At 41.5% G+C, this 15,584-nt stretch overlaps 1 pseudogene; it reads right to left on the bottom strand.

The window, feature by feature from the left end:
* Positions 1-591: 591 nt before the first annotated feature.
* On the bottom strand, positions 592-10,397 carry LOC122643225 (annotated as a pseudogene).
* Positions 10,398-15,584: the final 5,187 nt, after the last annotated feature.

Below are 15,584 nucleotides of genomic sequence, written 5' to 3'. Positions count from 1 at the left end.
AGGATTCATTATCTTTGGCATTAATGTATGCACCTTTAAGGCCATCCGGATGCATTTCGAGGCCGAAATGGCCCTCCGAAGATTTCCCACTGCACTTTTTGGACTAAGATCAGGCTTCACCAAATATATATATACCTAATGTAATTGGATTACCATTGAACAAGAGAAGTTATTCATTCAATAATTCTAATAAAAAACAAAGAACTATTAAGAGCATAGGTATCGAGGCCAACCCAAGCACATACATTTTATATTAACTTAATTGGTATGAATTAATTTAAATCTGGATTCTTCTTTTAATCGTTCGCCAAGGAACGCCCATTTTTTGTCAATTTCAATCATTATTTCTCCATTTATTTCAATTTAAAAAAACTGAAAAAATCCATAAATTATTGGGAAAAAGAACTCTGTCCGGGAGTATAGCCAACGCAACCTCTCATGAGTCTATCGCTTCCTCCCCATAAGAAAAGACACCGATACCCCCTTGTTTTGAGGAGGAGAGAGATAGATACATAGGAGTTCTGGCGTAGGCCACACTACCAGACAAAAAACTACTTCCCTTATACACACTGAAAGAAGAAGAAGAGTAATTCAGATAAGACCACGTCCAATACTAAAACCATAACCATCTCCATAAGGGATGATTGAAGAAGCATCAACACGTTTCTTCATATTCTTCTTAAGTTCCTCCATAAAAATCAACAACTTCTGAAGCTCATGCAATCCCATATTTTCAATGGGTGCTTCCCACCAGGGCTCACCCTGCTTTGCTTCTGGGGGTCGATTGGTAGAGTGTCTCAGCTCGCTTCTTCTCGATTTCCAGTAGGTTGAGCACTTGTGTGTACTTTTGGTTGAGCTCGCAAACACTAGCTCCATGGAAAGCCTCCACAAGAGGCAATGCAGCGGTTTCCGGTGGCGAATTGTTTTCATTAAGGAACCTATCAACGATGGATTCCACACTAGGGTGGCAGAAGGAGAAGACCTTACCTGTAGGTGAGAAGACAAGAATGGCTATCTTGTTGGCCAAACAACGGTCCAGGGATCAAACCATGTTTCCCTAGGGAGACCAAGATATTTATCTTTAGGGTTTTGCACGCCCTGGGTTAGCCCATGGTGTCCCATGGGTGCCCCATTTTTATTTTAGGGTTTCCCATGGTTGCCCATGGGAACCCTGGTGCATCCCTATTAGGGTTTCTCCTTCCCTATTGCATTCCATAAAATTAATTATCACAATAGGGACGGAGAAACTCGTCTCTAGTCCACCACATGGCAAGAGGGATCCATCCCATACTCGAATGCGCAGTGGAAAATAATCGATTCGAGTTTCTTTCGCATCCCATAAATATTAATAATCAATGAATAGAAGGAATTAATAAAGAACTGCTAACCTGGTGAGCCTCAAGTGTTGCTCCTCCAATAGACAGTGGTTCTTCCTCCAATGAGCGCTCCAAGCAAACAGATCTGAACCTCCAATGGTGCTACCAAGGTTCTACACGCCAATCCCACATGCCCTCAAACTCCTCAGCACAGATCTAGGGTTTCACAAACCCTAACTCTCAAACACAGGTGAGAGAAGCAAGAAGAAGAAGAGAGATCACAAGAGGGAGAGAGAGAAACCAAAAATGTAGGAGAGAGAGTGTCTGCTCCAAAAACGTGGAGAGCTTCTCTTCTGCGTATTTTTGGTCCCCTATTTATAATAATAAGGTTTAATTAAATCCTAGATAGATTTAATAGAGCCCTAGTGAGAGTCTGACTCTCTCTCTCTCAATCTGGCAGTTCTGTTTAAACTCAAAGTGCTACACAGGTGAAGAAGTAGAATCTAATAGGGAAAGTATTAATTAGATTCTTTATCTAATTATTAATGGATAATTACAATTAGCACCAAATCCATTAATTAAATAAAGAGCCAATTAAATTAGTAAATTCCAAATAACTCCCTATATGATAACAATTTATCATATACAACCCCCCACTAATCAACACCATCATTATGGAATCTAGGGCATGTACACATGTACTGCCAAACCCCAATCCATAGTACATGTCCATATAAGAGCGTATGTGCATCCGATCAGGTCCCGCAAAACTCGATAAAACACTTTATTTGAAATAACTATAAATAATGTATCATTTTATGTAAAATAAATTTTGCAAAACCATTTCCAAAACGATCTGGATCCAGTTCGATCCGACCATGCACGAGCAGTCTCTATCTTGGTGTTCCCCAATCGGGCAGTGGTGACCTTGTTGGATAACTCCTTCACACACAAAGTGTTCACGCATTCCCGAGAACACCGGCTTTGACTCACTTGAGTCTCAGTCATTGATGAACCAAAGAATGCGATCACACTTTGCAGTGATAGGGTTCCCTCAGGTATAGGGTGTCGGTGACACATGTCTATCCTTTCCTACATCTGGCAGTAATACATGAGGGAATCGACAAAGTAGATTCTTCGCCAATGCACACATCAAACATGTGAGCACTCGCATTCGTACCCTGACATCACATGTCTAGGCATACCCAATGCGACGACCATATGATAAGGGTGCCCAGCCCAAACTCTAGTCGTGACTACCATTTTAAGTATAACTTACGGACACATAATGCTCAAAAAGTTTATATCGCATGTGACAATATTAAACTAAAATGTATAAATGTTCAATACAAAGGTGAACCGGGTTGAACCGGACCAAACCGGGTTTGATGGACACACACTTGTCCAACAATCTCCCACTTGTACATCAAAGCCAATTCCCCATACATTTTAAACCCATGCCCTCCATGTGTTTCTCAAACACTCCTAGTGACAAACCCTTTATCATGGCATCAGACACATTTTCAGTTGTGTCCACTTTGGAGATACTCACGTCACCCTGCTGGATAATCTCTCTGATGAGGTGATACTTCCGCTGCACGTGCTTGATCCTCTGATGAGCCCTAGGCTCCTTAGCTTGTGCAATGGCCCCTCTGTTGTCACATAACAGGGGAATAGAGCCCTTGACAAGATCAGCGACTACCTCCAAATCTAATAGGAATTTTCTCAGCCAAACACCTTCTTTTGTTGCATCACAAGCTGCAAGGTATTCTGCTTCGGTAGTAGAATCGGCTGTAGACTTTTGTTTCGCACTCCGTCACACAATGACACCTCCACCCATTAGATATACCATCCCGGACGTGGATTTTCTGTCATCCTTGTCAGTTTGGAAATCTAAATCTGTGTATCCCAATACTGACAACTGATCAGATCCAAAAACCAAGAAATATTCCTTAGTCCTTCTCAAGTACTTGAGGATATTCTTAACAGCACTCCAATGCTCGCGTCCAGGGTTAGATTGATAACGACTTACCATGCCTACTGCATAGCAAATATCCGGCCTCGTACACAACATGGCGTACATAAGACTCCCTACTGCTGAGGCATAGGGAATCCTCTTCATCTTTTTAATGTCTGTCTGACACTGAGGACATTGAGATTTGGAAAGACTGACTCCATGTCTGAAGGGAACACTTCCCCTCTTGGAGTTCTCCATACTAAATCTGGCCAGGACTTTGTCTATATAGGTAGCCTGTGACAAGCCTAGCATCTTTTTCTGGCGATCTCTTACGAGTTTGATCCCAAGGATATAGCTAGCTTCACCAAGGTCTTTCATCGAAAACGTTGTGGATAACCACTATTTTACTGATGAAAGGAATCCTACATCGTTACCAATCAGCAATATGTCATCTATGTATAAAACAATAAAACATACTGCCCTCCCATTGATCTTCTTGTAAACGCATGGTTCATCCATGTTTTGATCAAAACCAAATGATTTGATTGATTGATCAAACCTGATGTTCCAGCTCCTGGAAGCCTGCTTCAGCCCATAAATGGACCTCTGCAATTTGCACACCTTTCTTTCTTCCTCCAAGGAAGAGAACCCCTCTGGCTGTTCCATGTATATTTTCTCTTGAAGGAACCCATTTAGAAATGCAGTCTACACATCCATCTGCCAGATCTCATAATCAAAGTGTGCTGCGATAGCCAATAAAATCCTGATGGATTTCATCATCGCTACTGGTGAAAAGGTTTCCTCATAGTCTATACCCTCTTTCTGGGTATAACCCTTTGCCACCAATCTCGCTTTGAATCTCTCGACCTTTCCATCTGCGCCCTTCTTCCTCTTGAAGATCCATTTACATCCAATCGGCTTGATGCCAAGTGGTGGATCGACTAGAGTCCGGACCTTATTGGAATGCATCGAATCAATTTCGGAGCGCATTGCTTCCAGCCACCTAGTGGCATCAACATCCTTTAGAGCCTCGAGTATGTCATCGGATCATCATCGATTCAATCGATACCATGTGGAACTCTTCCCTTGTTTCCTCTTCGGTTAGAAGAGTTAGCACGTGGGTGGTCTAACGGTCCTCCCACCTGCGTCGAGGTTCCTCGGTGTTGGTATTTCAGCTGGTATGTCGGTTGGTCTCACTCGGAAGTGACGTTTACGAGCCATCGATAGCTCTTTTATGACTACTGGTTCGGACCTCCGGGTCATCATTTCTTCCTCCAAATATGTGACATGTTTACTTACAATGACCTTTTGGTCAATTGGGTCATAGAAAAAATAGCCTATTGTGCCTTTGGGGTAGCCTAAGAAATAGCATCTCGAAGTCCTGGATTCTAACTTGTGCATCTGTTGCTTTTGCACATGTGCTATGCAACCCCATACCCTAAGGTGTTGAATCTGGGCTTTCGCCCTTTCCACAACTCAAAGGGTGTCTTGGCTCTGGACTTAGATGGAACCCTATTCAAGATATATATCGCCGTCTCTAAAGCGTACCCCGAAAAGAAAGAGGCACTTACTATAAGTGAGCATCGTCTTGACCATATCCAATAGGGTCCGATTGCGTCGTTCGGATACACCATTTTGTTATGGTGTGCCTGGATTAGTTAGTTGACTAACTATCCCTTGGGATATGAGATGTTCTTTAAACTCATCCGATAGATACTCCCCCCGATCGATCGTAAGGACTTGACGCGTTTATCGAGCTATCTTTCGACCTCGGCTTGGAATTCTTTGAATTTATTAAAGGCTTCCGATTTCCTACGCATCAAGTATACGTAACCATATCTAGAGTAATCATCGGTGAACGTGATAAAGTACTCATACCCATATCTTGCTTGTATGTTTATGGGTCCACACACGTAGTGTGTATCAACTCAACGATCGTGGCTCTAGCACCTTTATTGCTAAAGGATTTCTTGGTCATTTTGCCCTGAAGGCATGACTCACAAGTGGGGAATGGTTCCACCCTCGGACTCTCTAAGGACCCATCCCTCACCAATCTCTGATTCGGTCCATATTAATGTGACCCAATCTTAGATGCCTGAGATATGTTGAGTTCATTGGGGCTTTCCGTTTCAAATCAACATTTGAAACAACATTCGTTCTAATAGGGCAATCTAGAAAATACAAACTACTTTGCATATATCCGGATGCCACAAAGGAATTATTAAAACAAATAATCAATTTAGAATTAAAGGAAAAACTATATCCGTCCAAAACAAGTTTTGAAACTGAAATTATCTTCCTCTTGAAAGAGGGTACATAATAGCAATCCTTTAAAACTAAACTAGCAGAACTAAAATTTAAAATAAAAGTTCCCACAGCCAACACCATGGTCTCAGCTCCAGTGCCCATCCGAAGACGCACTTCATTTCTTTCCAGGTTCCTTGTCTCCTTGAACCCTTGCAAATCATTGCAAATGTGAACAGTGGATCCACTATCCACCAACCAAGAATTGGTCGGTTCAAAAGACAAATTAGACTCATAAAGAACGTGAACATTACATGTACCTTCTTTAGCAGCCTCTGTTTCATCCGGCTTCTTGTCTTTCAAAGTTGTCAGGTAAGCACGATAGTTTCTTTTCCAGTGACCCTCCTTCTTACAATAAAAGCACTTGCCTTTGCCTTTATTGCCAGACTTCCCACACTTGGCTTTCAGGGTCTTGCCCTTACTTCCCTTTTTCTTCTTCTTCCCATTTGAAGAAGGCTTTACCTCAGTTGCATTGACCTCAGCCTTGTCCTTTTTCAAGGACGCTTCAGCCTCTACCAGTGCATTAGCAAGCTCGGTGAGCTCCATCTCCTTCTCGGACATCTTGTAGAACATCCTAAAAAGTGCGTAGGCAGAAGTGAGTGACGCTAAGATCGCATCAGTCTTGTATCGCAGGCTGAAATCAATTCCCATGGATTCCAATTTTTCAAACAGATTGATCATTTTCATTACATGATCCATCACTGGAGTCCCCTGAGACATCTTGGAGTTATGGATTTGACTCACAGCATCAGAATGTGCGTGTGTCAACTGCCTGTTGAACAATTCAGCAAGCTTATCCATTTTACCCCCAGCAGTGCGTATATCCTTGACTGAGTCTACAACTGATTTTTCCAACGATCCTAGGATATGGAGTGATGCCTTGGAATCCCTCATGAGGAACCCTTGCATCTCTTCATTTGCCTCAAAAACGTTCGGGTCGGGTTGAGGAGGAACTTGTTCATCTAGAACTGTGTACAGTCCTTCAGTAGTCAGGAGCAACTTAATGCTCCAGTACCAATCGACATAGTTTGTACCATTAAGTTTGTATTCGCTAATGAGTGTTAACAGGTTGGAATTAACGGCAGCCATCGTATATTAATCTACACATGCACAAGTAAATAACCACAAGCTAATTAATGACCATTGAAAATAATAAATTGAGCACACACACATCAATGGTCTTTCATGATTTGGGTTTCCCTCATAACCCAAAAGATGAATTGGATACCTACAACCCTTGCATGCATAACTTACCCTATCGGGAGTCATTATACACACCATGGTAGTGTGGACTAAGCTGTCCGCCTCATGGGCTTCCAATATTTTCGGCCACCTGGGTGTCATGTCCAGATCCTGTCGGTTGACATACACCCAAGTCATGTACTTACCTATCGCATTAGTTAGAATCATTGAATCATGAAAGATGGCCCACTGTCGCAGTGCCCTCTCACTATCCATACCCTAACGTATCTAGATGGAGGTAAATATAGATAAATGCGTGACAGAGGTCCTGGCAATGTCCTGTCGGCTTATGCGGGGTCATGTCACACATTTTCTATATTTATCTTCAATAGGAGGCCATGGACATGTCTACCGATTAAGACTAGTCCATATCATACATGTATTGTGAATAAAGAGGGATTAATTAACTCTCACATACATGGATAGATTTAAACAACATAATTAATCAACATTAATTAAAAGTGATTATGGGATGGTGGCATTTTTATCAGAAGCAATTAAAGAACCCTCCCAATAAAAATAAAACTAATAACTTTGGGTGCATTTATCATGCCATGGATGCCACGCCTCGATCATCTCCTCCGCCCGATCACGTCTTCAAAGTAGGTGACTTGCATCTCCATAAGCTTTGAGCACCACATGTGGATCACCATCTACATGCCCTGGGAGTCCTAACTCCTCTAAAATTACAATGGAAACCTAGAAAAATTCTATACACTTTCCTTTCCATAATAATAAAGAAACCCCGCATGGAGAAACCAACCCACCATTTGGGTTGCCCATGGGGTGGAGTACATTTGTTTATAAAAAAGAAAGGGGGAGAGAGAGAAAGAGAGAGAAGCATCACATCCACCCATAACCCCATGTATCACATACATAAACAATCCATCCATTTATTAGAATGCCATTCCCATAATCACATCATAATATAATTTCATGCATGGGCATTAAAGCAAGTGAACCAAAAATTAAAACATGGATTCCTTCAATTATTGAACCACCACATCGCATGTGATATCATGTATCCAAGCCCATAAAATTAAAATCGCATTTTAATTGCAAGTGGGTAAAGAGGGAATCTCTTCACCCATCATCATCCTCCAAAAACAAAACAAAATAATAAAATTCTGTTTTGAAAAATCTGTTTTTTTTTTTTGGTAAACTGGAGGGAAAACAAGGGGGGTGCATGCAGCCCACTTGCGCAGGCTGCAGGCACTCCCTGCGCAGCCCATAGGCACAGGGCCCACGGACAGCAGCCTTGGGCTGTAGGCCGCAGGCCTGCTGCCCATAGGCTAAAGCCCACGGACAGCAGCCTGCAGGCCCGCCCGCAAGCTTGCTGCCCGCAGGCAGCAGCCCACAAGGGGATGCGCACAAGGGTAGGTTCATGGGGAAGGGCGTGCACAGAGGCTTGGCAGCGTGCGCTCCCCCCCCCCCCCCCCATATAGAACATGATTAAAAAATTTTAAAATAAAAATTAGTAATCACAACCTAATTGGATACATGCTTCAATAATTGGAATAAACAAAACAAACCAAATCCATCATCACATGGGTAGGTTGTTACACTAACAACCTTGTAACTACCCATGTGCACATGGGAAGGTTATTACAACAACCATATCCTAACCACCCATGTTCCAACTTGCATCCCACTCATGATAATCATATTAACCATTAATTATCTAATATTCATGGGTGGAAAAGGTGGCTCTGATACCACACTGTTGGCCAAACAACGGTCAAAGGATCAAACCATGGTTCCCTAGGGAGACCAAGGTATTTATCTTTAGGGTTTTGCACGCCCTGGGTTAGCCCATGGTGTCCCATGGGTGCCCCATTTTTATTTTAGGGTTTTCCATGGTCGCCCATGGGAACCCTGGTGCATCCCTATTAGGGTTTCTCCTTCCCTATTGCATTCCATAAAATTAATTATTATAATAGGGACGGAGAAACTCGTCTCTAGTCCATCACATGGCAAGAGGGATCCATCCCATACTCGAATGCGCAGTGGAAAATAATCGATTCGAGTTTCTTTCGCATCCCATAAATATTAATAATCAATGAACAGAAGGAATTAATAAAGAACTGCTAACCTGGTGAGCCTCAAGTGTTGCTCCTCCAATAGACAGTGGTTCTTCCTCCAATGAGCGCTCCAAGCAAACAGATCTGAACCTCCAATGGTGCTACCAAGGTTCTACACGCCAATCCCACATGCCCTCAAACTCCTCAGCACAGATCTAGGGTTTCACAAACCCTAACTCTCAAACACAGGTGAGAGAAGCAAGAAGAAGAAGAGAGATCACAAGAGGGAGAGAGAGAAACCAAAAACGTAGGAGAGAGAGTGTCTGCTCCAAAAACGTGGAGAGCTTCTCTTCTGCGTATTTTTGGTCCCCTATTTATAATAATAGGGTTTAATTAAATCCTAGATAGATTTAATAGAGCCCTAGTGAGAGTCTGACTCTCTCTCTCAATCTGGCAGTTCTGTTTAAACTCAAAGTGCTACACAGGTGAAGAAGCAGAATCTAATAGGGAAAGTATTAATTAGATTCTTTATTTAATTATTAATGGATAATTACAATTAGCACCAAATCCATTAATTAAATAAAGAGCCAATTAAATTAGCAAATTCCAAATAACTCCCTATATGATAACAATTTATCATATACAACCCCCCCACTAATCAACACCATCATTATGGAATCTAGGGCATGTACACATGTACTACCAAACCCCAATCCATAGTACATGTCCATATAAGAGCATCTGTGCATCCGATCGGGTCCCGCAAAACTCGATAAAACACTTTATTTGAAATAACTATAAATAATGTATCATTTTATGTAAAATAAATTTTGCAAAACCATTTCCAAAACGGTACTGGATCCAGATTCTGATCCGACCATGCACAGACAGTCTCTATCTTGGTGTTCCCCAATCGGGCAGTGGTGACCGTGTTGGATAACTCTTTCACTCACAAAGTGTTCACGCATTCCCAGAACACCGGCTTTGACTCACTTGAGTCTCAGTCATTGATGAACCAAAGAATGTGATCACACTTTGCAGTGACAGGGTTCCCTCAGGTACAGGGTGTCGATGACACATGTCTATCCCTTCCTACATCTGGTAGTAATACATGAGGGAATCGACAAAGTAGATTCTTCGCCAATGCACACATCAAACATGTGAGCACTCGCATTCGTACCCTAACATCACATGTCTAGGCATACCCAATGCGACGACCATATGATAAGGGTGCCCAGCCCAAACCCTAGTCGTGACTACCATTTTAAGTATAACTTACGGACACATAATGCTCAAAAAGTTTATATCGCATGTGACAATATTAAACTAAAATATATAAATGTTCAATACAAAGGTGAACCGGGTTGAACCGGACCGAACCGGGTTTGATGGACACACACTTGTCCAACATATCTCAGCACCACAGAGAGTACAGAGCTCACTAGCCTTCTTGAAGAGTCCTGCTCGGCGTTTAGAGAAAGTGACCTGTCGAGAAAATTCACAATTGATCCTCTTGATCTCAATCTTCTGCCGACCCATGCTTGGTTTCCTTGCCATCTCACTGAAACAATAAGAGAAACACTAAAAAAAGATTGCTTCACCACTCATCAAGGGAAAGAAAGAGATAATAGAGAAATTGTTGTTTCTTTGGACTCAATTTATAGGCCTTCTTTCCTTCAATATCTCTCAAAGCTGTCCGAATATATTAAAATTTTTGCCTCTATTTCATCTTATTTCCTTTTTTGAAACTTTACTTTTTTATAATTTTTACTTTTGGTAACAAACTTAAGAGATTTAGCCACAAATTAGGAAAATTTAGATTAAAAAATGTTATCATCACGAGATTTAGTTTTCTTGGTTGGCAAATTCCTTTCTCCAGTTTGAACACCATTTTGGACTTGAAATCCGAAAACCAAGTTCATATTTATTTCCTTTTTGATAAAAAAAAAATATATTTATTTCCTTTTATATGATGTGGTGTTTGGGAAAAGGAAGCGGAATGTCTGTTAAGCTAAAATCTAAGATTACTGTGCTGCATGAACATTGTTTAGGGATAACTATGGTGCTCTTTAGGAATGTAATAGGAGATATGATATGATATTGTTTTTAATTTCTTTTGGGTATGATATGATCAGAAACATAGTAATTGCCTATACGATCCATCTATGGTGTCACCTGGAGTGTGTATGGTAACATATATATATGTATGGTACCACGAAAGACAGTTTAATTTCCATTTTAATCAAGAGGAAAAAAACAAAGAATCTTCAAAATATAACCGTCCATGGTAGTTACTTATTAAGAATGGAGCTGGCTTCGCTCCTAGGAAACCTGCAATATTGGGACCTCTTTAAGCATCCTTGTATATATTAGTGTAGACGCTGAAAATTGCCAGCCATCCACAATGATGATGACAATTGGACACGGTCGAATACCGGATCCCTCACCTGTAGTTGGTAGTTGGATTTACAAAATAAAACCCCCCCCCAAAAAATGACCATTTTTTGAATGTGTGTGTGTGTGTGTGTGCATGCTCTAGAGCGACCCTCCCATCTATATCCCATGTCCTACTTTGATATTTGAGCCTCCCTCCTATTTCACCTCTCATTTTTTCACTCTCTTTCATTACATTCCCCATGGTATCCTTATTATGGTCATGTAGCATCATCACTCTGTCCGAGTAACAAGCGATAGTCTTGAGAAATCCCCAGAGACGCCATTACTCTGCCCGAGATTTGAGTGATAACAGCTGTCACTTTGCCTGAAGTCCGAGTAACCCATAGCTATCTTACATAGTTGTTACTCTATTTAACGAAAGAGAGGCAAGCCAGTCTTCCGTCTCCACTTGATCCGTGCGACATCATCATATTTCATATTTGTAGTGTTTCTTTTTACTTAGTTAATTTCACATGAGGTTTATGTCTTTCTCATTTTTATCATGTTGGCATGATATAGACAATTAAAGTAGCTTGCATTAGTGTAAATAGTAAGCCTTATTTACAAAAAGCAATGTTTTGTTTTATTTTCTATAAAGTACTTTATCTCATTTCCATAGATTAAAGTAACTTAAATTATTTTAACATGCGCATTACCATTTTTGACAAGTATCATATTTAGTTCATTTTTACATATTTGATGCATCATAAATTAGTCTCACATGTTGGTATAAGAAATATCATTATGAAAAAATATATAAAATCAAGCATCTAGTAGAAAGACTGGTTTGACTGGACGAGATGGGGTACCTTCCTACTCTCATAATTTGTCCACTTACCTAGACTCTCTGACCAAACCATATGGAATCATATAGCCCTATCCATTCATCCTGGATGGGGCTACCCCATTGGGTCCTACGCCCGAATCCTAGGTGGCAACTCCATTTATTTTTACTATGTATATATCATGATCCCAAACCCCATGTCACTAAGGGACCCCGAATCAAGTGGATCCCGCTTGCAAGGTGGATGAAGACCCGCATCCACAGGTCTCGGTATCCACACTAGCTAGCATAGCCAACAAAATGGCCGCCCTGGCATCCCTATGTTCATCTATTGGAGCCGTTATGTAGGAATGTTTCCATCACCCCTCGCGCTCTAGTGCCCCTGAGCAAAGAACTTGTAAGATTTCATTCAAACTCTTGATGATTCGAAGTATTCAGGAATCATTTCTTTGACCTTCAATTGTTTCATAATCTTAATCAAAGAGGGTCATTCTATAGACACCTGATTTTGTCATTCCATCCAGAGGCTTCTCGTGATCAAGATGAGCATCCTTCAAGGCGTAGAGTTAACGTATCTATAGATGTAGCGCAAGTGTGAACTTCCCCAATTCGTTCACAGATCGTTCACTCACAATACCCCTAAGAGGGAAAACCCCATAAACTTTCTTCAGAGCCAAAACAAGAGCCCCTGGATACTCCAAATCATCCCTGAAGGGCTAGACCTGACCCAGTCCTCTTTGGAACCAATCTGGCCAAGCACAAAACTAGCCCAAACATCCAAAATAGACATTCGAACCCAAGGTCGACACTTAAAAGCCCTGAGTTGACATCAACCTCACCCATGTGAATGTCGAACTGAACTCTTTGAATGCATATACACCCTCGACATTCAGACATTTCTTACCAACACTCAACCATACCTTCATTATCATCGATATCAGCTCGATGTTGATCTCTGTTCGTCGATATCAGCTTGATGTCGACCATACCCCTCCACGATGTCGACTTGACCCAACTTCAATGTTGATCCTATGAAAATCATAGACACCCAAATTTAGCATGTTTAGCTCCGATTTCATTTCCATTCGCGACCAAGCTCAATTTTTGCAACTTGGATCCAAATATTGGTTGTCTTAGGCTCTAAGAAACCTCAACTTTGACAACAAACAACTTGCCCATACTCCATTGGTCATAACTTTAACCAAATACTCATCGTCGATGCAAAGACACCTCTCTCCATACTTCACCAATGATCCAGATCAAATCTATGATCCTTGCATGAATTTTTGAGTGTACGAACAATTGGTCTTTGGTCCTTGCTTGATCCTCACCCCGTTGCTCAATTGCCATTGCTCTTGAGTCCCTACTTGGTCATTGGATCTCAAGCTTCAAGTTCATAGCTTAGAGTCATCAATACTTAGTGATTTTGGTGCTTGGGGATGAAGTGTTGTCCAAAAAGAGACAAGAAAATCCAACCACTGGTGATACTATCTCTACATATCAACCTCCTGAGTCACAAAGGGAAGCCTCCATCTCTTTTAGTTAGAACATCTTCCAAATAGGTAAGACCATTTTCTCTTGTACGTATGTTTTGTCGATTTCATCGTTTTCATACTTATTTTGCATCTTTAGAGGCATGCGATCCCATCTCTCCAGATGGTGATCACTTACACTCTTGTTGTTGTTTCTTCCTTTACTTTTAATGTATGATCCTCGTCCCCTGTAGACTAAGACTCATCCTATTTTCTCTCATTATAATATTTGTTGTATTTTCTCAGCCTATGGTATGCTTACATGCTTTTCATATACTATATTTTCTTGTCAAATATTCTACACCATGTTTCCTCCTCCGCTAATGTCCTCATCCCCCCCCCCCTTTCTGCCATTCATGCATCTTCCTCCACAATTTCAACATGCACATGTACATGCCAGTATCTCCATCCATCTCTACTTGTCATAAATCTCACCACATGCTTATCATGCATTTGGGCTTTTCTTTGTCTTTATTTCATTGTTTTACTTCCCTGTATACTAACCCTTACCATGCAGCTAAGCTTTCAAGTATGTTTCCTTACCTTTCCTTGTATTCTAGACTCCCTTTCGCCATACCGTAATATGACATGTACCCAAACCAATGGACCGATCAGTCCCCTATGGGCATTGCAAGAGAGTCAATTTAAATTATGGGTCCTGAACCCTCCTCCAGGTGGCGAGTCCTACATTCAATTCACCTCATTTTTTTTTCCCATAGAGAAATGAGGTGGAGGACACATGACGATCCCCCGCCATGATGTCATTTGTCCTCACACTGCCCTGCTTAAGATTGTGTCGTATGTGCAAGAGATGTTGACGACCATGATCATGGATTGACATGGTTCAATTCCTGCAGTTACGGGCAGTTCTATTAACCCTTCGACATTGACTGGTGTTCCCATGAACCCATACAGCGGCGAATCCAGCTCTTTTAACCTATCTTTTCCCAGCTTCATTTTCTCATACACATCGCAGAAGAGAGTGGTGGCCAAGCTCCCATTGTCGACCATCCTTTCCACCTCGAAGTTTGTGATCTTTAATGCTATGATGATAGCATCATCGTGTGGCACATTGTTGTCCTTGAGGTCTTCCTTGGAGAAGGATATCACCTATCCCGTCTTGGCTTTTTTGCTTGGCCATTCCGTGCTATAGAAACTTCGAGTGTAGGCTTTCCTAGAGGAGGAAGAGTTGCCCTAGCTGTTGGTCCACCTCTAATTGTGGCAATCACCCCAGTTGGAGTGTCACAATCTGCATGGCCGTTGTGTCCTTTTCTGTGGGTCAGGACATTTCTTTCTGGACCTCAGTCTCTTCTTCAATTATGTTCTCTTTCCGCACGTCGCTCAGATCAGGTCGCATCTAGGGATGTAAACGGATCGAATTCGGTTTGGATAGTGTTATATTCGCATTCGGAATCGAGTAGCTTTCGGACAGATTCAGATCGGAACCGATTAGCTTTCGGACGGATTCGGATAGTGTTAAACGGATACTGATACGGATACGAATCGAATACGAATCGAATATTTTATCCGTTTATATGTAAATATAGCATTTTGGATAGCTATAGCCTATCCGTATCTGTATCCGTTTAGCTTTCGGATGGATTCGGATAATACTAAACGGATATGGACAAGGATACGGAAACGGATTTTGACTATTCATTTACATCCCTAGTCGCATCCTAAACGTCTTTGTCAATGTATGGGTCAAGGTAACCTCTTTGGATCAAGCTCTCCCTTGAGCCTTGAGGTTGCACCAAAAAAATCTCTCCCTTGAGGTGCTTGTAGTCGTTAGTGTCATGCATGTGATCCCAGTGGAACCAGTAGTACTTTCTCTGATCTTGTCTCCCCAAGTGTGAGCCCATCTTGCTTGGCCACTTGACATAGTCCTTGTTCTTGATCTACATCAATATGTCAAATCTTTTGTGGGTGAAGGGAGTGTACTTGTCAAACACCTTGGCAGGGCTTTTCAACCAACCTAAGCTTCGGTCAGAG

Source organism: Telopea speciosissima, chromosome 10 (genome assembly GCF_018873765.1).
Source record: "Telopea speciosissima isolate NSW1024214 ecotype Mountain lineage chromosome 10, Tspe_v1, whole genome shotgun sequence".
In the NCBI taxonomy this organism is placed as follows: domain Eukaryota; kingdom Viridiplantae; phylum Streptophyta; class Magnoliopsida; order Proteales; family Proteaceae; genus Telopea; species Telopea speciosissima.
Note: the sequence above shows the minus strand (reverse complement) of the source record. Positions and strands in the feature narration are given on the sequence as shown.